Source organism: Entelurus aequoreus, linkage group LG28 (genome assembly GCF_033978785.1).
Source record: "Entelurus aequoreus isolate RoL-2023_Sb linkage group LG28, RoL_Eaeq_v1.1, whole genome shotgun sequence".
Taxonomy (NCBI): Eukaryota; Metazoa; Chordata; class Actinopteri; order Syngnathiformes; family Syngnathidae; genus Entelurus; species Entelurus aequoreus.
In genome coordinates this window covers 27,255,694-27,281,882 of record NC_084758.1, presented here as the reverse complement: position 1 = coordinate 27,281,882, position 26,189 = coordinate 27,255,694, and the positions used below count along the sequence as shown (strand labels likewise).

The window sequence follows — 26,189 nt, the reverse complement described above, 5'->3', positions numbered from 1 at the left end:
GGATTACTTTGATTTGGATGACAAAGACGCAGACGTGCTACTGTGAGTATGCAGCTTTGGCTTTTTTTTGCGTATGTACGTAACTTTTTTAAAATATATAAGCTTTATGAACCTTGGGTTAGGTGAACGGTCTTTTGGGCTGAGTGATTGTGTGTGTTGATCATGTGTTTGAATTGTATTGGCGTGTTCTATGGAGCTAGGAGCTAGCAGAGGAGCTAGGAGCTAGCATAACACGTACCGTACCGTAAGTGCGCGTCACGTACGTAACTTTTTAAAAATATATAAGCTTTATGAACCTTGGGTTAGGTGAACGGTCTTTTGGGCTGAGTGATTGTGTGTGTTGATCGGGTGTTTGAATTGTATTGGCGTGTTCTATGGAGCTAGGAGCTAGCAGAGGAGCTAGGAGCTAGCATAACAAACACGCAGGTGTTATTATGCAGGATTAATTTGTGGCATATTAAATATAAGCCTGGTTGTGTTGTGGCTAATAGAGTATATATATGTCTTGTGTTTATTTACTGTTGTAGTCATTCCCAGCTGAATATCAGGTACCGTGAGTATGCAGCCTTGGCTGCTAAACATTCGATAACTTGACCGTATGTGCGCGTCACGTACGTAACTTTTTAAAAATATATAAGCTTTATGAACCTTGGGTTAGGTAAACGGTCTTTTGGGCTGAGTGATTGTGTGTGTTGATCAGGTGTTTGAATTGTATTGGCGTGTTCTATGGAGCTAGGAGCTAGCAGAGGAGCTAGGAGCTAGCATAACAAACACGCAGGTGTTTTTATGCAGGATTAATTTGTGGCATATTAAATATAAGCCTGGTTGTGTTGTGGCTAATAGAGTATATATATGTCTTGTGTTTATTTACTGTTGTAGTCATTCCCAGCTGAATATCAGGTCACCCCCGGCTCTCACAGCATCTTCCCTATCTGAATAGCTTCAACTCCCCACTAGTCCTTCACTTGCACTTTACTCATCCACAAATCTTTCATCCTCGCTCAAATTAATGGGGAAATTGTCGCTTTCTCGGTCCGAATCTCTCTCACTTCATGCGGCCATCATTGTAAACAATAGGGAACTTTGCGTATATGTTCAACTGACTACGTCACGCTACTTCCGGTAGGTGCAAGCCTTTTTTTTATCAGATACCAAAAGTTGCAATCTTTATCGTCGTTGTTCTATACTAAATCCTTTCAGCAAAAATATGGCAATATCGCGAAATGATCAAGTATGACACATAGAATAGATCTGCTATCCCCGTTTAAATAAAAAAAATTCATTTCAGTAGGCCTTTAATTTATATATATAGATAGCTTTACATTTCTTTTCATTTTACTAAATAAGCTTTTATCACTTGCAATTTTTAATTTTTAATTGAATATAGCTACACTTACATTATGTGTTGCCTTCATTATAACACTTATATACGACTTTTAAAGTCATTTTGATAGTAGGCTAATATAGACACATCATGTGTTGCCTTCATTATAACACTTATATAAGACTTAAAGTCATTTTGATAGTAGGCTAATATAGACACTCACATCATGTGTTGCCTTCATTATAACACTTATATAAGACTTAGTCATTTTGATAGTAGGCTAATATAGCTACTATAAACACGTCATGTGTTGCCTTCATTATAACACTTATAGACTTATAAAGTCATTTTGATAGTAGGCTAATATAGACACATCACATGTCGCCTTCAGTATAACACTTATATAAGACTTTTAAAGTCATTTTGATAGTAGGCTAATATAGCTACTATCAACACGTCATGTGTTGCCTTCATTATAACACTTATATAAGACTTTTAAAGTCATTTTTATAGTAGGCTAATATAGCTAATAGAGACACTTAATGTGTTGCCTTCATTATAACACTTATATAAGACTTTTAAAGTCATTTTTATAGTAGGCTAATATAGCTAATAGAGACACTTAATGTGTTGCCTTCATTATAACACTTATATAAGACTTTTAAAGTCATTTTTATAGTAGGCTAATATAGCTAATATAGACACTTAATGTGTTGCCTTCATTATAACACTTATATAGTCATTTTGAAAGTAGGCTAATACAGCTAATATAGACACTTACATCATGTGTTGCCTTCAGTATAACACTTATATAAGACTTTTAAAGTCATTTTTATAGTAGGCCAATATAGACACTTACATCATGTGTTGCCTTCATTATAACACTTATATAAGACTTTTAAAGTCATCATCATCATTTCTTTTTATTCCTTTCATGAAATGCATATATACAAGCCATATACAGTTGACACTTTCATTGTTTTTTTGTTTCTTATACATTTATATATATACAAAGTCATTTTGATAGTAGGCTAATATAGCTAACATAGACACTAACGTCATACGACTCCAGACAGATTTTTTTTCTTTTTTTTTCCAGTCCAATATGGCTCTTTCAACATTTTGGGTTGCCGACCCCTGCCCTACACCATGTGGACAAACATGTCATTCCACAGTACAGTAGATATGACAGTTTCAAAAGAGTGAAAGCGCCCTAATAAACCAACAGCCCTGCATGAGCTTCCATACAGGAAGTGGTAATTACTGCATTATCTGGCACAGAGGGGGATAATCGTCGCCATTGTGGAGACTAAAGATTGTGGGGGGACCACCGGTAATTAGTGAGTGGGCGTCACAATGCAAGATTGTACATCGTGCAATGTTTCAGTCAAAATGTCCCACCCGGATATTAGAAAGAGTTCACTGACAATAGTCAACATATTGTTGAATTTAAAGTCATTATCTTTGCAAAGGCACAATGTTTGATGCAGCTCTTGTGTTGCATATCCTTATGTAATAAAAGCTAAGTGTCATATATATCATTTTTATGGCGTCTCACGACAAATGGATTTAACGCAACCTCTTCATTTTGGCTTAAAAACACATCATAATGGGACTGTGCATGAACGCAGCTTGCCGTTGCAGTATGTAATCTTCTGGTAAATGTGCATCCCGGGGCTAAAACTAGCAGTCTGAGACCACTGGTGGGAAAAGCTTTCTCACGTGTTACAGCGTTCTTTCAGCTTCACCCCCCCACGCCCCATTTCTTCTCCTCCTGCACCATCATACTCCCCAAAGCTCCCTGCGGTCCCCGTTGGCCTCTTAGATGACTATTGATGAGAGGCAGGGATCAATACTAATTCACATTAAGTGATTTTCGGAGCGCTTTCAGGCACGGGCGTGCAGGAGCAGTCATACGATCGGCATTATGCCCCGCCATTAATCTTATTGATAAACAGGTTGCCTTCGTGGGGTTGTCGTGTGTGCACTGAGCATGACGCCTGTTAGCGTGTGGTTTATGACCCCATAGGGGGTCCAATATAGTGGATGCCTGCAAATGTGTGGATATTTGGTCAAACATTTATTTTTTTCAATTGTTTTTCTTTAAAATTAGACAGTTTGGCAAAAAACACATCTAGTTCACTCTAAGTCTGATATATATATATATATATATATATATATATATATATATATATATATATATATATATATATATATATATATATATATATATATACATATATATATACACACATATATATACACATTATATATATATACACACACATCCATCTTCTTCCCTTATCTGAGGTCAAGTCGCGGGGGCAGCAGCCAAAGTAGAGAAACCCAAACCTCCCTCTCCCCCGCCACTTCGTCCAGCTCCTCACGGGGGATGCCGAGGCGTTCTCAGTCCACCTGGGAGTCATAGTTCCCCCAACGTGTCCTGGGTCTTCCTCGTGGCCTCCTGCCGATCAGACGTGCCCTATATATATATATATATATATATATATATATATATATATATATATATATATATATATATACATACAGACATAAATGTGTATACGTGTGTATATATATATATATATACACATACATACAATATACATAAATGTATAATATACATACATACATATATGTAATATACATACATATATACTTTTATATTATACATATATCATATGTATATTATATTTACACAGTATATGTGTGTGTACATACATACATATATAATATACTTACATATATACTTACACATACACATAATATACATACATACATATAATATACATAAATATATACATACATGTATAATATACCTACATATATAATATACATACATACATATAATATACAAACATATATACATGTATAATATGAATACATACATACTTTTATAATATACATACATATATACATACTGTATATACATACACATATACATATATAATGTACACAGAAATATACATACATATACACACATACATGCATTTACACATATACACAAAGAATATATATATATACACATATATACATATCCATGTATATATGTACGTATATATATATATAAAATTAAAGTACCAATGATTGTCACACACACACTAGGTGTGGTGAAATTATCCTCTGCATTTGACCCATCACCCTTGTTAACCCTTTGGGAGGTGAGGTGAGCAGTGGGCAGCAGTGGTGGCCGCGCCTGGGAATCATTTTTGGTGATTTAACCCCCAATTCCAGCCCTTGATGCTGAGTGCCAGGAAGGTAATGGGTCCCATTTTTATAGTCTTTGGTATGACTCGGCCGGGGTTTGAACTCACCACCTACTGATCTCAGGGCGGACACTCTAACCACAAGGCCACTGAGCATATACACATGTATATATGTATGTATATATACATATATATGTATTATTAATGATTAACGCACACGCGTCCTTTTTGACACTCGAGCCATGCCGTACCGGGAGAACTTGGCTGCAGTTTACTTGCTACTGGTGAGCCACAAGTGAGCAGAAACGGAAAGGATGGAAATGGAATGGAAATATCAGCTTCAAAGCCATGGCAAGTTGTTCTCCCGACAAGAAATGATTATTTTTCGCCGTGAGAAGAGGTGACATCCCTGCAGCAAACGCCTGCTGCGCACGTCAGTCGGAGGTGGGTGGTGTTTAGATTACAGTTAGGGTGCAGTGATAACATGACATTTAGATTGTTACTGTGACTGACTTAGTAAGCAAGATGACATAAAAGCTCCACAGAAATGAAATACGGTCGGCAGGATGTCGATAGGAGACTTTTTTATTGCAAACAGTCGATCCGACATCAAAACATGTCAAGACACGTTCTCAAAACAATCACAAACGTTTCCGGCTTCAAAATAAAAGCACTATGTTATACACCCGGTTTAACTACGTTTAGGTTTTCTCCTTAATGACCGGCTTCATATTAGCCGCCACACCTAACAAAATAAAGTAATATGTTTTCTTTGACTCTGACTCATTTCCCAGTCAATTTGCTCGTCGGATGACGCCATGTTTTTAAGTGCATTAAAAACGTCTCTCACTCAAATGACTCGCATTCGTTCGCGAACGACATCTCTATTAGGAATCAGGCGTGAGCTGGGAGACCAAGCAGGGTTTTTTTCTAGCTCTTCACACACATGCACTAAAACCTCCTTTGTGTTCCAGCAGCAGTTGTTTGCTTCTCTTACCAGTAAAGTCATGTTTTGTTTTGTAACATTAGTTTTTCTATTAAAGCTCACATGGTCTGGACAACATCGTTAAGATGTAGCACACCCGATACCTCAGCGACTACACAAGTAAAAAGACAAGTAAGATGGAAAAAGAAATCGATACCCTGCGTTTATTGAGGAAAGGAAAAGCAAGTTAACATTCTCTTGGGCAACTCCTGTGAAAAGTTGGCATGCTCCACCTGCAGATGATTACCTGCATGACAGCGCACGGAGCTACATGTATGTTAGAATAATTGTATCTAAGTTATCACAAAAACTTTGTGTTGAAATGAGTTCCCAGCGAGAAGACCAAAAGCTGTCTTTGAACCTACCAAGAAGAAGGCTTGTAAAACTCCACTGTGTAGGATGGAAAGTAACATGAAGGTGTTCTGTTTCTTTCATGTATTGTAATCAACAGAAAGATATTGTCCTGACCCAAGAACTACAAAGTGGAGAGGAAGCAGGGCCTGACTCCCCTCCAGGCACCGCTTTTTTAAACTCTTTTACGAACCTCTTTTTTGAACTCTTTTGAACTGTTTTTGTAATCAAAGGCGATGGCTGTTTATGACCCCCGTCCCTTTGGAAGCAGCTGTTGCCATGTGGTCAGGGAAAGTCCAAAAAAAAGGAGGCGTACAATCTTTTGGCAGAGCGTCTCTCCTCAAATTGAGCCAAATTTAATTCTGTCGGTTTAATTATTTGCTTCTTGTCTTGTGTTTGAACCTGACAATGTACACAATCCATCGATGTCTTCTAAAGTAAGATCAGTACACGTATATGAGGCACCACTTCCAACGAGACATCTCCGGCAAGTGTAAGCATTCCATGATATTTAATAAACGCTTTGGATCACCTTGGATGTGCTGCGCCATCAAGCCTCTCCCTGGAGGTGATGCGAGCCTAAAACATGGCTAGTAATTATGTGGTGGCTGTTACTTATTCATATTTAAAGTGTGACCATTCAGTGGCTGTGTGAGTGGGTTCATGTTTGTGGAACTTTTGAATCGTCATGCTTCGCCGCACTTTGGGCAACCCAGCTGTAGAAGCTAACTGTTAATGGCCACTATAGTCTTAGTACCGTAGTGTATTTGTTCATCCTATGGTCACATATGGGACGCGGGTTGTCTTACGTCAGCACCGGAAGTCGTAAAATCAGCCGTTCACCTGGCGGGTTTTTTTAGGGGATGAATAGGGAAGTCCTTTAGCTGCCGTCTTGTTTTATCAAATATTGCTGCCTTTGCACCTGTCAATGTTTACTTTTGTACGCACATTAAATCCACAAAAATCCTGACTTTGGAGCAATGTTCACGGACTGTAGTATTTGGCTCTCTATTAGATGCAATGGTTTTCCATATTGGGACCATGATTTATGTCCTAACTTGTTCACCGGTCCTCATACGGAAGCTACTTTTCCTTGTTGATGTCTCAAGAAGGGTAGAAATACAACAACACACACACACACCATAGCAAATAATTGTGAGGTTGTTGTCCAGCCTCCAGGTCACATATTTTCTTCTTAAGGGGAAATTTGACGACTAAACACACATGAGAAGCCCCTCCAGGGACCGACTTGGAGACACGGATGGTGCGGTTTGTTGACTTTGCTGGCACCGGCTCACACGGATGAGAATCCGAGCAGCCAGATTTAACAGTTAGCCAACTCGTTCTTCAAATTCTGCCCTATTAGCTTCCTCGCATACTTTTTCTCGTCCTGCTTCAGCAAGTTATTCATCGCACGCACTCCCTAGGAAGCATGCATGTCAAACCCCAGGCGTGTAGCGTTGCTTGCTGAAGCACATCATGAAAGTGCCACAGCTGGAAAACACGCAATTGACATCAACTCCAACTGATCAATAACAGGGATGGAAGTTGGAGGAATCGTCCAACAGAGACAATAATCAAACGAGACAATCAGTTTATGCCCAGTGTGTGTGTGTCTAATTATTAATCGTTTAGCACCTGCAGGAGTCCTGCTCGCGTTCACAAGGCTGACTGGTTAAGTAACACGTCGCAAAGTAGCACTTTGGTGCATGAAACGGTCCAGCCGGGCCACCCGGAGGCCTCGTTGATGCCACGTGTCAGTTTGCAGCAGTCGTTTGGAGCCATGTGGAGGACGACACGCACTAACTAACTTGGACTGTGAACACATGAATCGTAACAACATGCAGCATGCATCTATAATAGGGTGGGGGTGGGGGGGTCCCCCGATACAACGTTGTCCCTTTTGGTACCACACCCGATAGCTGAGCGTTGAATACTGGCCGAGTCCGATGTTAAACCCAGACAATATTAGCACAAATCATAGTACATACTCTCACTGGACTCTCCATACGAGCTGTAGAGCAGCTGCAGTACATCAAGAATGCTGCTGCTCGAGTCCTGACTAGAACCAAGAGATATGACCATATTAATCCAATACAATATTAGCACAAATTAGAGTGCATCCTCTCACTGGACTCTCTAAACGAGCTGTAGAGCAGCTGCAGTACATCAAGGATGCTGCTGCTCGAGTCCTGACTAGAACCAAGAGATATGACCATATTAATCCCATACAATATTAGCACAAATTATAGTGCATCCTCTCACTGGACTCTCTAAACGAGCTGTAGAGCAGCTGCAGTACTTCAAGGATGCTGCTGCTCGAGTCCTGACTAGAACCAAGAGATATGACCATATTAATCCCATACAATATTAGCACAAATTATAGTGCAACCTCTCACTGGACTCTCTAAACGAGCTGTAGAGCAGCTGCAGTACTTCCAGAATGCTGCTACTCGAGTCCTGACTAGAACCAACAGATACGACCATATTGGTCCAATGGTAATTGGTAAATGGGTTATACTTGTATAGCGCTTTTCTACCTTCATGGTAATCAAAGCGCTTTGACAGTACTACCACATTCACACACTGATGGCGGGAGCTGCCATGCAAGGCTGGCCGAGTCCGATGTTAAACCCAGACAATATTAGCACAAATCATAGTACATACTCTCACTGGACTCTCCATACGAGCTGTAGAGCAGCTGCAGTACATCAAGAATGCTGCTGCTCGAGTCCTGACTAGAACCAAGAGATATGACCATATTAATCCCATACAATATTAGCACAAATTATAGTGCATCCTCTCACTGGACTCTCTAAACGAGCTGTAGAGCAGCTGCAGTACTTCAAGGATGCTGCTGCTCGAGTCCTGACTAGAACCAAGAGATATGACCATATTAATCCCATACAATATTAGCACAAATTATAGTGCATCCTCTCACTGGACTCTCTAAACGAGCTGTAGAGCAGCTGCATTACTTCAAGGATGCTGCTGCTCGAGTCCTGACTAGAACCAAGAGATATGACCATATTAATCCCATACAATATTAGCACAAATTATAGTGCATCCTCTCACTGGACTCTCTAAACGAGCTGTAGAGCAGCTGCAGTACTTCAAGGATGCTGCTGCTGGAGTCCTGACTAGAACCAAGAGATATGACCATATTAATCCCATACAATATTAGCACAAATTATAGTGCATCCTCTCACTGGACTCTCTAAACGAGCTGTAGAGCAGCTGCAGTACTTCAAGAATGCTGCTGCTCGAGTCCTGACTAGAACCAAGAGATATGACCATATTAATCCCATACAATATTAGCAGAAATTACAGTGCATCCTCTCACTGGACTCTCTAAACGAGCTGTAGAGCAGCTGCAGTACATCAAGGATGCTGCTGCTCGAGTCCTGACTAGAACCAAGAGATATGACCATATTAATAGTAATCCCATACAATATTAGCACAAATTATAGTGCATCCTCTCACTGGACTCTCTAAACGAGCTGTAGAGCAGCTGCAGTACTTCAAGAATGCTGCTACTCGAGTCCTGACTAGAACCAACAGATACGACCATATTGGTCCAATGGTAATTGGTAAATGGGTTATACTTGTATAGCGCTTTTCTACCTTCAAGGTAATCAAAGCGCTTTGACAGTACTACCACATTCACACACTGATGGCGGGAGCTGCCATGCAAGGCTGGCCGAGTCCGATGTTAAACCCAGACAATATTAGCACAAATCATAGTACATACTCTCACTGGACTCTCCATACGAGCTGTAGGGCAGCTGCAGTACATCAAGAATGCTGCTGCTCGAGTCCTGACTAGAACCAAGAGATATGACCATATTGATCCTATACAATATTAGCACAAATTATAGTGCATCCTCTCACTGGACTCTCTAAACGAGCTGTAGAGCAGCTGCAGTACTTCAAGAATGCTGCTGCTCGAGTCCTGACTAGAACCATGAGATATGACCATATTAATCCCATACAATATTAGCACAAATTATAGTGCATCCTCTCACTGGACTCTCTAAACGAGCTGTAGAGCAGCTGCAGTACTTCAAGGATGCTGCTGCTCGAGTCCTGACTAGAACCAAGAGATATGACCATATTAATCCCATACAATATTAGCACAAATTATAGTGCATCCTCTCACTGGACTCTCTAAACGAGCTGTAGAGCAGCTGCAGTACTTCAAGGATGCTGCTGCTCGAGTCCTGACTAGAACCAAGAGATATGACCATATTAATCCCATACAATATTAGCACAAATTATAGTGCATCCTCTCACTGGACTCTCTAAACGAGCTGTAGAGCAGCTGCAGTACTTCAAGGATGCTGCTGCTCGAGTCCTGACTAGAACCAACAGATATGACCATATTAGTCCAATGGTAATTGGTAAATGGGTTGTACTTGTATAGCGCTTTTCTACCTTCAAGCTAATCAAAGCGCTTTGACACTACTACCACATTCACCCATTCAGACACATTCACACACATGCAAGGCCTTAACCACAAACCATCAGGAGCAAGGATGAAGTCTCCTGCTCAAGGACACAACGGACATGACGAGGTTGGTAGAAGGTGGGGATTGAACCAGGAACCCTCAGGTTGCTGGCACGGCCACTCTCCCAACCGTGCCACGCCGTCCCCTATGTCCCAAGGTAACTGCAATGGCTTCCTGTTTCTCAGAGAATAGACTTTAAAGCGGCTCTCCTTGTGTACAAGTCTGTTCATGGTCTTGTGCCAAAGTACATCTCTGACACGTTAGAACCGTATGAACCATCTTGGGCTCTGAGAACCTCAGGGAGTGGTCTCTTCCTGGTGCCTGGAGTCAGGACCAAACATGGTGAGGCTGCCTTTCAGTTTTGTGCTCCTAAAATCTTGACTAGTCTACCAGAAGATGTGAGGCGGACCTCAAAGTCGGCCATGTTCAAATCCCGGCTGAAAACACTTTTATTAAATCGTGCATATAAGAACTGAAAGTATTTCATTTACAGTATTTGATTGATTTTAATTTCAATTCATTATACGTTTTTATGATTGTGTTTTATGATTTTTATTTGAATTATTATTGCCTTCTTTTAATTTTCTTTAAAGCACTTTGAATTGCCTCGCGTGCGAATTGTGCTCTGTAAATAAACTTACACACTTGTATTATTTTGTAGCGTGGAATGTGAGAACATGTTTGATCAAGGGAAATGAGTCAAACAGAGAAAAACACTAACCTACTTATTACCAACTGTCTGGAATTGACTCGTGCGGTCTTTTGGTTGAAAGGGAGTGAATTGTTGGAGACACTTAGAGGTCATAAATCATTTAAGTTGAATGATGCGGACGCGTTTGTTACTGGATACTTTCTAATATGTGTGGAAATGTGTGAGTAATATGCAACTCTAATTATTTTAATTTGTTTATACTGACAACTGTCATGTTTTAGACTACAATGTTGTTCAATTAAGGACACGTGTGTCTAGCTTGTGTGGCTTTTAGCCATATTCCCCCCCGAAAATCCCCTGAAGAGGAGGGAAACATGTGAAACAGGCTTGTCGGGATGAAATAGCCTGTGTGTTTTTTCCTGACCTAACGTATATTCCGCTCTATCCCGGTATTGAACACTGTATAGTTTCTCTGTCTGCTTTTCAGGGGATTTTAGGGGGGAGGGGGGATCCCCTGAAGAGCAGGGAAACATGTGAAACAGGCTTGTAGGGATGAAATAGCCTCCTGACCTATATGTATATATATGTATATATATGTATATATATGTATATATATATATATATATATATATATATATATATATATATATATATATATATATATATATATATAGCTATTTCATCCCTACAAGCCTGTTTCACATGTGAAACAGTAATATTATATGTATATATATATATGTACATATACAGTATATATATATACATACATACATACATGCACACACACAAAGTATTGATTTTTTAATCATTTTTCAAATTTTTTTAATCGAATAGTTATCGTTACAAATCTCAACTGCTTTGAATCTGATTTTTTTTTTGACACTCCTTATTGTTACTATGCAGGTCACGGCAAATAGAGGGTCGCTGATGTATTTTTAGTAGGGATGTCCAAAAAAATAAGTTTATTCAAAAATCCTTTTTTTTTTTCTTATTTGTAACGTTTCTTCATCAAATAAAAACAAACAAAAAAAAAAAATGTTTTTAATTTTTTATCTGTCCTCTATGCTAGTGGTCCCTAACCACCAGGAACCCGCCGCACAAGAACTTAAAAAAAAATATATTTTTTAATTTATTTATTAAATCAACATAAAAAACACAAGATACACTTACATTTAGTGCACCAACCCAAAAAACCTCCCTCCCCCATTTACACTCATTCACACTAATTCGCACAAAAGGGTTGTTTCTTTCTGTTATTAATATTTCTGGTTCTTACATTATACATCAATATACATCAATACAGTCTGCAGGGATAAAGTCCGTAAGCACACATGATTGTATTTTTTTTATGAAAAAAATATATATAAATAAATAAATAAATCCTCCCTCCCCCGGTCCGTGGGACAAATTTTCAAGCGTTGACCGGTCCGCAGTTACAAAAAGTTTGGGGACCACTGCTGTATGCCACTAAGGCAAATCATATTGTTGATGATCATATCTGCTGTGCAGATTTACTATCGAAAAGAGAAGAGTTGGATACTTCTCTAGTTGCCTTATTTGTATTTGACTTTATTAAATGTTTAAGTAGAATTTCAATAAACAAAACCAGTTTTCTTTGAAGCGATATAAGAAATGTATCACAGCTGTTTGTTTATTTCATTCAGGAATGTAGTTAATCATAGAAAAAATATTGATTTTGAATCGAGAATCGATTCTGAATGGAATCGTTACCCCCAAGAATCGAATCGAATCGTGTGGTTCACAATCCTATTTTTTAGAGGGCTTTATAGGCGACAGAGGTCAATCTCCATTACCTGCATTGTTAGCAGCTTTTCACTATTTAGAACACAAAAAAAGGGAAAGACGTGTTACATAAGGATTGTGGATGATGGGCAACATTCCTAAAGTCAGTCTAACCGTGGGAAGATTTTTCACCTACGCTGGGTGTGATGTTAGCACAGAACTCTGTCAGACGCCCGAATGAGTGAAAACAAGATGCCTACAATCGTATCATGAGATGCACTTTACCTCTCCTGTCCAACAGCACGAGGTTCAGATTCAGTTCACTGCAACAGGCCGACTTGTGGAAGAAAAACTCCCAGAAAAGTACAAAACAAAGGAAGGAAACAAATCAGCTGACTCATGTCTGATGCTCGGCTATGAATGTGCATGATGCTCGCCTGCAGAGGTTGTTAATATTCTGAGCAGACTTTCCTGCAGAGCTCTCTGTCAGACAGCGCTGAGTTGCCATTTACTTTGGCACAGGACGCTTTTGTAGAGACGGTCGTACCGCTGAAAGAAATACATTGCATTATAAATATTTATATGCATATGTATGTTTATGATAGGGGGTGCGCCATCTTGATTGTCTGCCGCCAAGTGCAGAAATATCACATTTGGACTTTAAAGTTGTTACACTACTAAACCGCAGGTGTCACTTTCACTAATGAGTAGGGGTGTAACGGTATTCTCGATATCGCGGTATTTCGGTTTCAAAGTCTTTACAATAACGCAGTGACGGTATCAAATAAAAACTTGGTGTGTAGTTTTTTTTCTGGCGCTTTAGCGTTGGCCGGGTCTGAAAATCCAGCGCGGGACTGTGTTTCAGGCTAGCGTCACCTCCAGGGAGAGGCTTGATGCTGCAGCGTATCCAAGGTGATCCAAAGATGCTATTAAATATAATGGAATGATTGCATGAAGGAAAGTGTGTTACTAGTAGATGAGGTGTCAGAATAATTGTATACAAAACTTTGTGTTTCAATGAGTTCCCGGCGAGCAGATAAAAGTTGTCTTTGATCCTACCAAGCAGAAGGCTTGTAAAACTCCACTCTGTAGGATGGGAAGCAACATGAGGGTGTTCTGTTTCTTTGATGTATTGTAATCCACAGAAAGATATTGTCTTGACCCGAGATCTACAAAGTGGAGAGGAAGCAGGACCGGCCCAAGCTCCAGGGACCTTTTCTTTTAACTGTTTTGTAACCAAAGGCAGCGGCTGTTTACGACCCCCCTCCTTTAGAAACAGCTGTTGCCATGTAGTCAGGGAAAGTCCAAATCGTCAGAGCGTAGTGGAACTGCACAAAGAGTACATTCCAGATATTTCTCCTCATTGAGCCAAACTTAATTTTGTCTCGGTTTGATTCCTTGCTTCTTGTCATGTTTAATATATGTCATCAGTGTTTGAACCTGACATCAGGAATTGTTGTTTTGGAGATTTCCTGAAGAATTTATCAAAATTAATCCATAACTGTTTGAGTTATGTTGCTAACAAACACACAAACAAACCCTGGCGACAACATAACCGTTTTGGCTAAGGTAAGAAAGTCTACGTTCTGCAAAGCAAAGCGCGCCATTTTCGTCTCCAGCGTTTCCAAGGCGACACCGAGCCAGCCGGTCATGTCGCACCGCACAGGGGGAAATCCCCCCCAAAAATAAAAATAAATGTACACCGAGGAAAATACGAGTAAACTGAAAATCTACTTGGACTTCCGGCTGAGCATGGTCGGTGCAAGGCGTGCTTAGCGGGACGTCCGTGGAAATGTGACCTGTTTTGCTTTTCTTTTCTCTGCATCAGTCAAGCTTATGTTTTTAAGTTTTACCACAGACTTGTATTTTTGTACACTGTATTTTTGACGTTTGCAACAGCCTAATCTACTAGCAACATCCGGCAGGTCTTGGGTTTACCAGTTTTAATTGCAAAGGGCTTAATAATCCTATAAAACGGAGTAAGTTATTACACCATCCCAAGTAATCTTTTTGCAGGTGATTCACCTTAAACCTTCTGCCCACTTGAGGATGAGGAGAGGATGGATAGGACGGACTTACCACTTTTCATTTTTGGGCAAATCGAGGGGAGTTGCCGTTTTGCTACATAATTCTGTTCCTTTTGTACACTCGAATAGTATTTCTGATCCTAATGGGAGGTATGGTATCGCTACTGGCCAGATTTATAACACCCTAGTAGCCCTTGTGAATGTTTATGCTCCCAACTACGTCTCTTTCAATGTACTATTTATTACTAGGAGGAGACTGTCAGAATAATTGTATCTAAGTTATCACAAAACTTTGTGTTTCAATGACAAAAGCTGTCTTTGATCCTACCAAGAAGAAGGCTTGTAAAACTCCACTGTGTAGGATGCGAGGTGTTCAGTTTCTTTGATGTATTGTAATCCACAGAAAAATGTTGTCTTGACCCGAGAACTACAAAGCGCCCTCCAGGCGACCTTTTCTTTTAACTGTTTTACGACCTTTTCTTTTAACTGTTTGTAATCAAAGACGATGGCTGTTTACGACCCCCCTCCCTTAGAAACAGCTGTTGCCATGTAATCAGGGAAAGTCCAAATAAAAGAGGAGGCGTACAATCTTTTGTCAGAGCGTGGAGCACTGTAAAAGGGTACAGGTGTACACGTTTCTCCTCATTGAGCCAAATTTAATCATGTTTATGTTTGATTCCTTGCTTCTTGTCTTGTTTAATAGATGTCATCAGTGTTTGAACCTGACACAGACTTTAACTTTCGGCTCGACCCCCAGTTTGACCGCCCATCACCCAAAACTTGCCCACCATCAAAGTTCGCTAAGAGTAATTCAGTCTTTTATGGAAGAATTTTCAGTTTCAGAAGAATGGCGTTTTTTTTAATCCCTCTAGAAGGCAATAGTCTTTCTTCTCCAATGCCCATCCCAGTTTCACCCGCATTGACTACTTTCTAGTTGACTACTTTCCTCTATATCATACAATATTTGCAAAATGATGCAATTGTTACAAAAACCTGACAACCATACATGAGCCATGGCGTCTAAATATACGATTACTTTTAAATGAGAACTTTGTGGATTTTGTTTCACGTCAAATTGATTTTTTTGTGCTCTGGAACAAGATGTCAGCCTCTGTACTCTGGAATGCGCTGAAGGCATTCATTAGGGGAGAAATAACATCCTACACAAGTTGTGAGAAAAAACTCCTACTAGTTTGACACAACGCATATCTCTGTTGGATAACTTGTACGCTACCTATCAAAGCCAGACACTGATAAGGAAAGGCTCTCTCTACAGGCAGAACTTGATGTCCTTGCGACAGACCGTGGTACTGAACAAATCAGGATCAGCTCAAGATCTCAGTTCCATGAACATGGTAACAAAGCTGGTAAATTGTTCGCTCATCAACTACGCCAGATATCAGCATCCCATCATATTCCGCAGATTCAATCCGATTCAGGTATAGTTAGAGATGATCTTGAGATCAAGATCATCTCTAAACATTTCTATGCCCTCCAACTGTCTATAATCTGTAACACCTTTTCTGCAGTATATAAATCGTAATTTATTGACAACAAACAATTTTTAGCGTACTGATGGTGCGCTCTGCAGGGAGGCGGTGGGCCATCGCAACAGCAGCAAATTCATGCGTCTGGAATGATACAAACACAAGAAAATGCAGATTGGATTTTTTTTCATATAGGAGATACATTCTATAAGTCAGCTATAAAATTATAAAATTATATTGCTGAATAGAGGATGCGTCTAATATAGGATTGTACGGTATACCGGTACACGTACACTACCGTTCAAAAGTTTGGGGTCACATTGAAATGTCCTTATTTTTGAAGGGAAAGCACTGTACTTTTCAATGAAGATAACTTTAAACTAATCTTAACTTTAAAGAAATACACTCTATACATTGCTAATGTGGTAAATGACTATTCTAGCTGCAAATGTCTGGTTTTTGGTGCAATATCTACATAGGTGTATAGAGGCCCATTTCCAGCAACTATCACTCCAGTGTTCTAATGGTACAATGTGTTTGCTCATTGGCTCAGAAGGCTAATTGATGATTAGAAAACCCTTGTGCAATCATGTTCACACATCTGAAAACAGTTTAGCTCGTTACAGAAGCTACAAAACTGACCTTCCTTTGAGCAGATTGAGTTTCTGGAGCATCACATTTGTGGGGTCAATTAAACGCTCAAAATGGCCAGAAAAAGAGAACTTTCATCTGAAACTCGACAGTCTATTCTTGTTCTTAGAAATGAAGGCTATTCCACAAAATTGTTTGGGTGACCCCAAACTTTTGAACGGTAGTGTATAATATTGCGATACTAATGAATCATATTCGGTACTATACTGTCTCTAAAAAGTACAAACGCCGTGGGTGGCTCTACACCTGACATCCACTGTAATGATTCCAAGTACAGGAGCGTATCTCGTTGATACTACTATGATTACATCAATATGTTTTAGCATCACAAAATATTTTTTCGTTATTTAAAAGTGTATATTATGTTTATAAGCTCGGTAAATATGTCCCTGCACACATGAGGACTTTGAATATGATCAATGTATACTTCATACATACATACCTACGCTACCTCATACATACACAAATACAGTACATACCTACATACTCAAAGTTCGTACATCCACACGCACATTCACTGTACAAACATACATATACACATACTGTACATGTACATTCACTGTACAAACATACATATACACATACTGTACATGTACATTCACTGTATAAACATACATATACAAGTACATATACATACACTTATGCACATAATCAGGTTTCATCAAACATATATTAACGTTGTTGCCCTAGGGTAAACTGGGTAACACATGGCAGACTGACAAAGCTTAACCTATTGTTACTATAACAATCTACAAGGTTAATATAGGTTGCTTCTCTTTCTTCTCCTCCATTTTTCTGCATTCTTTTGTATCTCTAGTTATCATGATGTATATGTATTGTTGCATTTGAACAACTGTATTGTTGATAATAGAGGTTAATTATGGGTATTGTTCATTATCAATAGTGCTATTTCTATTGGTATTTGTATTGCTCCATTTGTAGTGTAATAATGCTCATTGTCATTTCTGTATTATTATTTATTTCGCTAACTGCTTCTTTGCTATCACTTTTACCATCATATTTGTACATATCCTATTTGCTGATGTTGCTCTATTGTTGTTGTTGTTGTTGTTATTGTTGTGTTTGCTGTTGTTGTTTTTGTCTCTCTGTCTAATCCCCCTCTTGTCCCCACAATTTACCCCTCTGTCTTCCTTTTTTTCTCTTTCTATCCCCTCCTGCTCCGGCCCGGCTGCACCAAATGATAATTTAAATACATTTAATAAAGTCAAATACAAATAAGGCAACAAGAGAAGAATCCCACACTTCTCTTTTGTAAAGTAAATCTGAACAGTCGATATGGGCATCTACATCAACTATATGATTTGCCTGAGAAGCTGGACAGGACAAAAAATAAAATTAAAAAAATTAATAAATTAAATTTAAAAAAATACATATATAAAAAAAGAATATGACCAATGTATTATCCTGTAACTACTTGGTATCGGATTGATACCTACATTTGTGGTATCATCCAAAACTAATGTAAAGTATCAAACAACAGAAGAATAAGTGATTATTACATTTTAACAGAAGTGTAGATAGAACATGTTAAAAGAGAAAGTAAGCAGATATTAACAGCAAATGAACAAGTAGATTAATAATTCATTTTGTACCACTTGTCCTTAATAATGTTGACAAAATAATAGGTAGATAAATGACACAATACGTTACTGCATATGTCAGCAGCTAAATCAGAAGCCTTTGTTTGCTTACTTACTACTAAAAGACAAGTTGTCTTGTATGTTCACTATTTTATTTAAGGACAAACTTGCAATAATAAACATATGTTTAGTGTACCATAAAAATGTTTGTTAAAATAAAGCCAATAATGCCATTTATTGTGGTCCCCTTTATATAGAAAAGTATCGAAAAGTACCTAAAAGTATTGAAATACATTTTGGTACCGGTACCAAAATATTGGTATCGGGACAACACTAGTTTAATATATGTATTTTTTTCTGACAAATCCTAATACGGAGGATTCTCTGTCCATCGTCTGTCTATTGTAGCACGATTGTTTCTTTCTCACAGTCGTGAGCGTAATTGTCAGTTTGCGCGTACTTTACAGACATGCTAAATAAAGATGCAAAATAGCGCCTGCAGATCAGTGACCGGTCTTGATAGATCACACTGCGTGTGCTAACTTAATATATTTGCATCTTTTCCTCCCAGTATTGCGGGCGTTCTGATGATCAGCCTACGTTCTGCATATCTATGACGACAGACACGCTAAATAGATAAGGCTCCTTATTCTGCTCACCGAAGAGACTCGGCGGCGAAAATCCTTCCCCCCTTCTTCAAGGACGGGACGGCGAGTGGAGCAGCCTCCAGGTTTGTAGACAAAACACGCACCCACGGAGTCTGATGCGCCCCACTGTTACAAGTAACGTGTTCCTATGTGCTTGTTGTTGATTGAGGTTTTTTTTCCTGGTCTCAAACTGAGCCAAACCTATCTGTGGCAGTCCGCCACAAATAAAGGAACGTATGGGAAGGACTAATTCTGACACTTAGTAAATGTTACAATCTTGTGTCATTTTGTTTGTAAATGTACGTCCTAAAGTATCCTCTTGTTTGAGAACCACACGGTTAAAAAAAACAACAACTAATAGTCCCCACCGGTGATAAATAACGAGTTGGCTCATTAGTGATCCGTTAAGGCCCATTTGTCCCCGTGCCAGTTTAATTAAAAATGATCAATCTAGAACACAGCGGAGGTTCGTATGCCCGTCCCGTAATTGTTTTAGTGACAAAGATGAACACTTGAAGGCAGCTTGAGTGGCATTTTGGGAAGCTATCATAAAATATATACGCACAAGTCGGAATTTGAGAAACTTATTTGGGTTGATAACGTTTTTTTTTTTACTAGGTTGAATGTGTAATTATTCCAAAAAAGAAGCATCTATTCTGAGCGTTTCTGCTGATTTGCAAGAAAAGAAAACGCATGCAGCAAATCACAAATGTAATAATGCTTATTAAAAATAATACAGGTGTAAATCTTTGAGCATTAAACGATTCGATCCGATTCCTGGGGTGACTATTCGATTCCGAATTGATTCTTGATTCAACACAATTCAAACAGACTCTCGAAATGTATTATTTGGTGTAATAATTATAATAAAACTTTTTCAAAACAGGTTACAGGTAGGGCTGGGCGATATATCGATATACTCGACATATCGCGGGTTTGTCTTTGTGTGATATAGAAAATGACTATCGTGATATTCCAGTATACGTTCTCACGCAGTTGCTTTTAGCTGCGGGCATTACCGTATTTTTCGGACTATAAGTCGCAGTTTTTTTTCATAGTTTGGCCGGGGGTGCGACTTATGTGTGAAATTATTAACACATTACCGCAAAATATCAAATAATATTATTTAGCTCATTCACGTAAGAGACTAGACGTATAAGATTTCATGGGATTTAGCGATTAGGAGTGACAGATTGTTTGGTAAACATATAGCATGTTCTATATGTTATAGTTATTTGAATGACTCTTACCATAATATGTTACGTTAACATACCAGGCACGTTCTCAGTTGGTTATTTATGCCTCATATAACGTACACTTATTCAGCCTGTTGTTCACTATTCTTTATTTATTTTAAATTGCCTTTCAAATGTCTATTCTTGGTGTTGGGTTTTATCAAATACAAAAATGCGACTTATACTCCAGTGCTACTTATATGTTTTTTTCCTTCTTTATTATGCATTTTCGGCCGGTGCGACTTATACTCCGGAGCGACTTATATTCCGAAAAATACGGTACACTACAGGCTCTTCTCACTCTTTGTTGCCTCTGCTTCTCACGGAGACATAAAACAAGCGCACCTTCTTACATACGTCACATACGTATACGCCCTCACGGAGCAGAGAGGTAGCAGCATGGGTAACGTTAGCTGTGGTGCGAGTGGTAATACGAGAGAAAGAAGGTGCGAATCTGGGAACAAATTAAGGAATATGTCGAACAAACAACCGTAAAATGTCAAGTGTGGGGCAAAAGCGTTGCTACAAAAAGTAGCATTAATGCTAATATGTAGCATCATTTGAAAAGTCACCTGCTAGAGAATGAAGAGTGCTTGAAACTCCGCATGTCAACATCTCCGGCCGGAGCCACACCAACAAAATGCCGAGGCAACCATTTCCAGATCAACGCCGTATGAAACAAATAGTCAACAACAGAAGGAGATAACGTCCGCAGGAACCTACCACATAGTGAAGGACATACACTATTTGATTTTCTATTATGCAGCTCATTTTTTATTTGACAGTTATTGAAATATCTTGTGTGACATCATGCACAAAAGTGCACTTTATTTCTTTTAAACTATTGTAGTGGCGTTCTGTACAAAAAGTGCACTTTAATTGAGTGTTGTTTTAAAATGTCATCTTAGTGACATCATGCACAAAAGTGCACTAATAGCTTGTTTTAAAATGTCTCCGACAATCTTGCACTTTCTGTTCTGAAATGACATGAATGTTTGTGCCACTGCTTAATAACTGTTTAATAAATACACTTTTGCTAAATTGACTTGGTTGTGATTTCCCTCTCTGCATGAAAGTTTAAAATGAGCATATATTAATGCAGTATGAACAAGAATGTTTTAATGTAGACACATAGAATCATCATACTGCTGTGATTATATGCATCAAGTGTTCATTCAAGGCTAAGGCAAAATATCGCGATATATATAGTGTATCGTGACATGGCCTAAAAATATCGATATTAAAAAAAGGCCATATCGCCCAACCCTAGTTACAGGTTAGAAAAGCTAATTCTGGTTGCATGGAGATGTCCTAAAAACATTTTTTTTAATGGATTATTGTAAAAAAAACAAAAAAAAAACATAATATAATTTAATCGATATTTGAAAATTATGAATCGATTCAGAATCGGGATGAATGGTGGTTTCCAACAATACAAACTGATCTCAAATTTAACCAAGTAATTGAAAGGTAGATAATTGATGAGCCTTTTATGTGCTTATGTGTATTGCTGCACCGTGTTGGGGACATTCAGGAGTGCAGTTGTCTGTGGCTTCATGTCAATATTAGCTTGTACTTATCTGACTGATGCAGAGGTTTTTTTCTAGTTTATTATATTTATTTTATACATATTTGTGGATAACTTGTTTGGGGGGGGAAGGAAAAAAAGTCAACATTTGACGGCGTGGCGCGGTTGGGAGAGTGGCCGTGCCAGCAACCTGAGGGTTCCTGGTTCGATCCCCACCTTCTACCAACCTAGTCACGTCCGTTGTGTCCTTGAGCAAGACACTTCACCCTTGCTTCTGATTGGTTGTGGTTAGCGCCTTGCATGGCAGCTCCCACCATCAGTGTGTGAATGTGTGTGTGAATGGCTGAATGTGGAAATACTGTCAAAGCGCTTTGTAATATATATATATATATATATATATATACAGTGGGGCAAAAAAGTATTTAGTCAGCCACCCATTGATTGTCAATGGGTGGCTGACTAAATACTTTTTTGCCCCACTGTATATATATATATATATATATATATATATATATATGTGACCAAAGTTAGAGAAGGTCAAAAGAGCTTTGCGTTCCAATGAAAAAAAAAAAAAAAATATATATATATATATATATATATATATATATATATATATATATATATATATATATATATATATATATATATATATATATATATATATATATATACACAGTGGGGCAAAAAAGTATTTAGTCAGCCACCCATTGATTGTCAATGGGTGGCTGACTAAATACTTTTTTGCCCCACTGTATATATATATACATATATATATATACATATATATATATATATATATATATATATATATATATATACACACATACATATATATATACACACATATGAATAGAAGTGTCTCATATAGATCTGGTTTGTGCCGTCTGCTTCATAGGAACGCAAAGCTCTTTCGGCCTTCTCTAACGTTGGTCACAGAGGTGAAATGTGGTCTTTTTTTTAATGAGCAGCACCTCCAGGCCGGCTTGATGTCCTGCTCTCGCTGGCAGCTCCTGTCCCTGCTTGCAGGAGACACATGTCGAGGACAAACACTAAGGACGCCGCTCTTGGCAGGAAGTCAGACAGGAAGTTTGAGGATGCTAATGAAGAATATGCTCATGGAGAAGGTCACAGGTAGGTGATTGGCTGGAGGACACTTTGACCATCTTACAATACACAAACTAATGTACTTTTTTATTCCAGATAGTTTTGACGGAATAAAAACAACCTTCTTTTTGCATGGAAGTGTTCGATCAAATGTATTTTCATAAAGTTGGCATTAATGAAGCTAATGTAAGTTTTTGTTTACACGGACGACAATTAAGAGACTTCAAGAAACATAACGGAAGTTTTTGTTGACTCCAAAAACAACGTAGTCTTACTGTGTCTTAAATTCCTGTGTGTGTTGTATTAACTGTGGTTAGTTAGTGTTACGTAATTGCCCGTGTTTGTTGGTTAATAGTTGGTTCAATAATTAGTTTGTTAATTGGTTGGTTAGTTGGTCTACTAGTTAATTTGATAATAAGTTCAAACAAGTTTGTTAATGAGTTGGTTGTTTGGCGAATAAATAACACATAAGCTAACTAACCAGAGTTAGTTAGTGTTATGTAATTGCCTGTGATTGTAGTTAATAGTTGGCTCATTAATTACTTACTTTGTTAAGTGGTTGTTTAGTTGGTTTGTTAGTTAAGTTGTAAGTAAGTTGAATAGTTGCTTAGCTACCTCTTGGTTAGTTTGTTAGTATATGTTGGTTGGTTAGTTAGTTTGTGTTATGTATTTGCCGTAGTTAGTTTGTTAGTGTTATGTATTTGTCTGTGGTTGTTAGTTAACCAGTCAGTTAGTTTGTTAGTCCATTAGGCTAATTAGTTATTTGGATAGTTGTTTAGCTACTTGGTTTAGTAGCTAGTTATTTTGTTATTTGGTGGAATGTGCTAGAATCTGATAGGCCACACCAGTTGCCACCCCACTCAGAGGCGGAACAATTTGATGCAGTGTTTTTAAAAATGTGGTAAGCGTACCAGTTTTACTTTCGTTTTGCATAGCCATTGCCTTTTCCTTTTTGTTCATTTTTGGTTTAAGCATTACATACCTTTTTACCTGCACCCTGCCTCCCACTGTGGTCTCACCAGACACATTCCGACTTTTACAAAGCAATGAACTACCTGCTGCGACCTACTGACGTGGAGTATTACGGGGTTACCCGGCCCAGTTTTACACAGCACAGACACTAAGCAACGGCACATTGTTTGCAGATTCTAATTATTGATCTGCAAAAAAATATTTTTTGGACCAATTAGGTGAAGTTGCATAATTTCCCACGGCACACCAGACAATGTCTCACGGCACAGTGGCTGAAAAACACTGGTCTAGCATTCTGTAAATGGCGGTGCTGTTTTCGAAAAAAGTCATTTTAGGAAGGCCCCCAACTGTGTTCAACCAATCAGCGTTCGACCTTCCAAAAGTCCCACCTAGCTGGCAGGAACTTTGAAAGGTTCCTGAAGAACTAAATCTACCCGGGTAGTTTTTGGTGGAAACAGAGGGGGAACTTTACATAGATACATACAGTAGATAGATAGATAGATAGATAGATAGATAGATAGATAGATAGATAGATAGATAGATAGATAGATAGATAGATAGATAGATAGATAGATAGATACATACAGTACATATAGATAGATACATACAGTAGATAGATAGATAGATACATACAGTAGATAGATAGATAGATAGATAGATAGATAGATAGATAGATAGATAGATAGATAGATAGATAGATAGATAGATAGATAGATAGATAGATAGATAGATAGATAGATAGATAGATAGATAGATAGATAGATAGATAGATAGATCGATCTTTATTGTCATTGCACAAGCACAACGAAACTTTGTTTTCAGCACAAACCCGTTCAAGATTAGACAAACAAACAGTGTACAGTGTTACAGAGCAAGAACGCTGATGGGTCGCCACAAGGTGCCCCGTAAAAGATGGGGAAAAGGTAAAACGCTGGGGGAGGATGAGTAAAAAAATACAATCTAGACTGGGCTCCTAAGGGGGCCCAGTCTGGAGTGGGGAAAAAACCTCCATAGCAAAGCCCATATACATATTACAACGTACAGCTCGAGATATCTAGCAACAGAGGGAAGGGAGTGCGGGGTAATGGTGGCAGGCCGCAGCTCTTGGCGCTGACCATCCTTCCATCACCCCTATGGGATTTGCGTCGAGGGCGTTGGGTTGGGTTTGGGGGGGGGGATGTGTGGCGTATATTTTTGTGGATGCATGTTTGTGTGTAAGCCTACAGTGTGTCTCTGTTCCGCGGCCTTGATCTTGTGCAGCCGATAAGTCCAAAGTCAACAACAACAACAGGTGTGTGTCCATGAGAGACAAGAAGGGAGTTTGTTGTCTCTTCGCCGCACTGTCCTTCGGGAGAGTCTCGAACCCAGGGAAACAATCCAAGTTAGAATGTTTTGTATGCCAGTGAAAATAAAATTTGCTTTTCCCTCTAAATTGTCTATGACTGGTCCTCAAAAATCCTGCGAGGCAGACAGTCCGATGTTATCCAAATCACAAGAGTGTCCACAGTTCTTCCCGCATCCTCCAATCATTATTTACCCAGGTAAGTAGGAAAGTTCCTGTGAAAGTTCCTGATCAGATACGGAATTGAGACACACTTTTATGACACACTGCATATGTTTTAAATAATGCTGACAAGAGTGTTTTTTGCAAACATGTATAGCAGCCTCCAAAACGTCTTAGTCTCACATACTTAGTCGTCAGCGCAGGTCCTATTCTTATGCAAATCTTGGACATGGCCTCTCTGTCATCCTAATGAAATAACGCAGAGATGTCTTCTATCAGAAGCCCTTCAAGCAGCCAATGGCCTCCATTATGGCTCCGTGAGAATGGATGAATGCGAATGAGTTTTCCTTATCTCCCCTCGCCCCCAGCGCCATGGTAATGCACCGATGTGACGATACGTCGAGCTCTCAGAAACGAGTCGGGCCATTTTGAAGAGCATCAACAACCACCTTTGTGCACAACCCCCGTCACCTCGGTGGGCGTGCACAAAGGACCCCCGATTCAAATGACTGTGCGAAGACCACATTAGTCTGTAATGGAAGAGACAGAGGTGCATCGAAGGGCGTATATCGCCACAAAGCTCCGTGCACAATGACGGCCGCGCACGCCGCAGCTATTACCGCACGGAACGGCGAGGAAATCCATTAAAAGCGAGCGTGCGGTG

At 39.0% G+C, this 26,189-nt stretch overlaps 1 protein-coding gene across 2 annotated transcripts in view; it reads right to left on the bottom strand.

Annotated features, from left to right (window-relative positions):
* LOC133644964 (complexin-2-like) overlaps positions 1-26,189 on the bottom strand; it is a 259,003-nt gene that overhangs the window by 191,261 nt on the left and 41,553 nt on the right. Inside the window, exon 1 of one of the 2 annotated variants that reach the window (XM_062039733.1) lies at positions 13,055-13,186. The exons of the other annotated variant lie outside the window; for it this stretch is intronic. The gene's annotated coding sequence lies outside the window, so the exon portion shown is untranslated. Of the gene's footprint in view, positions 1-13,054; positions 13,187-26,189 lie in introns of those variants that run through there. 2 annotated transcript variants of the gene reach the window in all.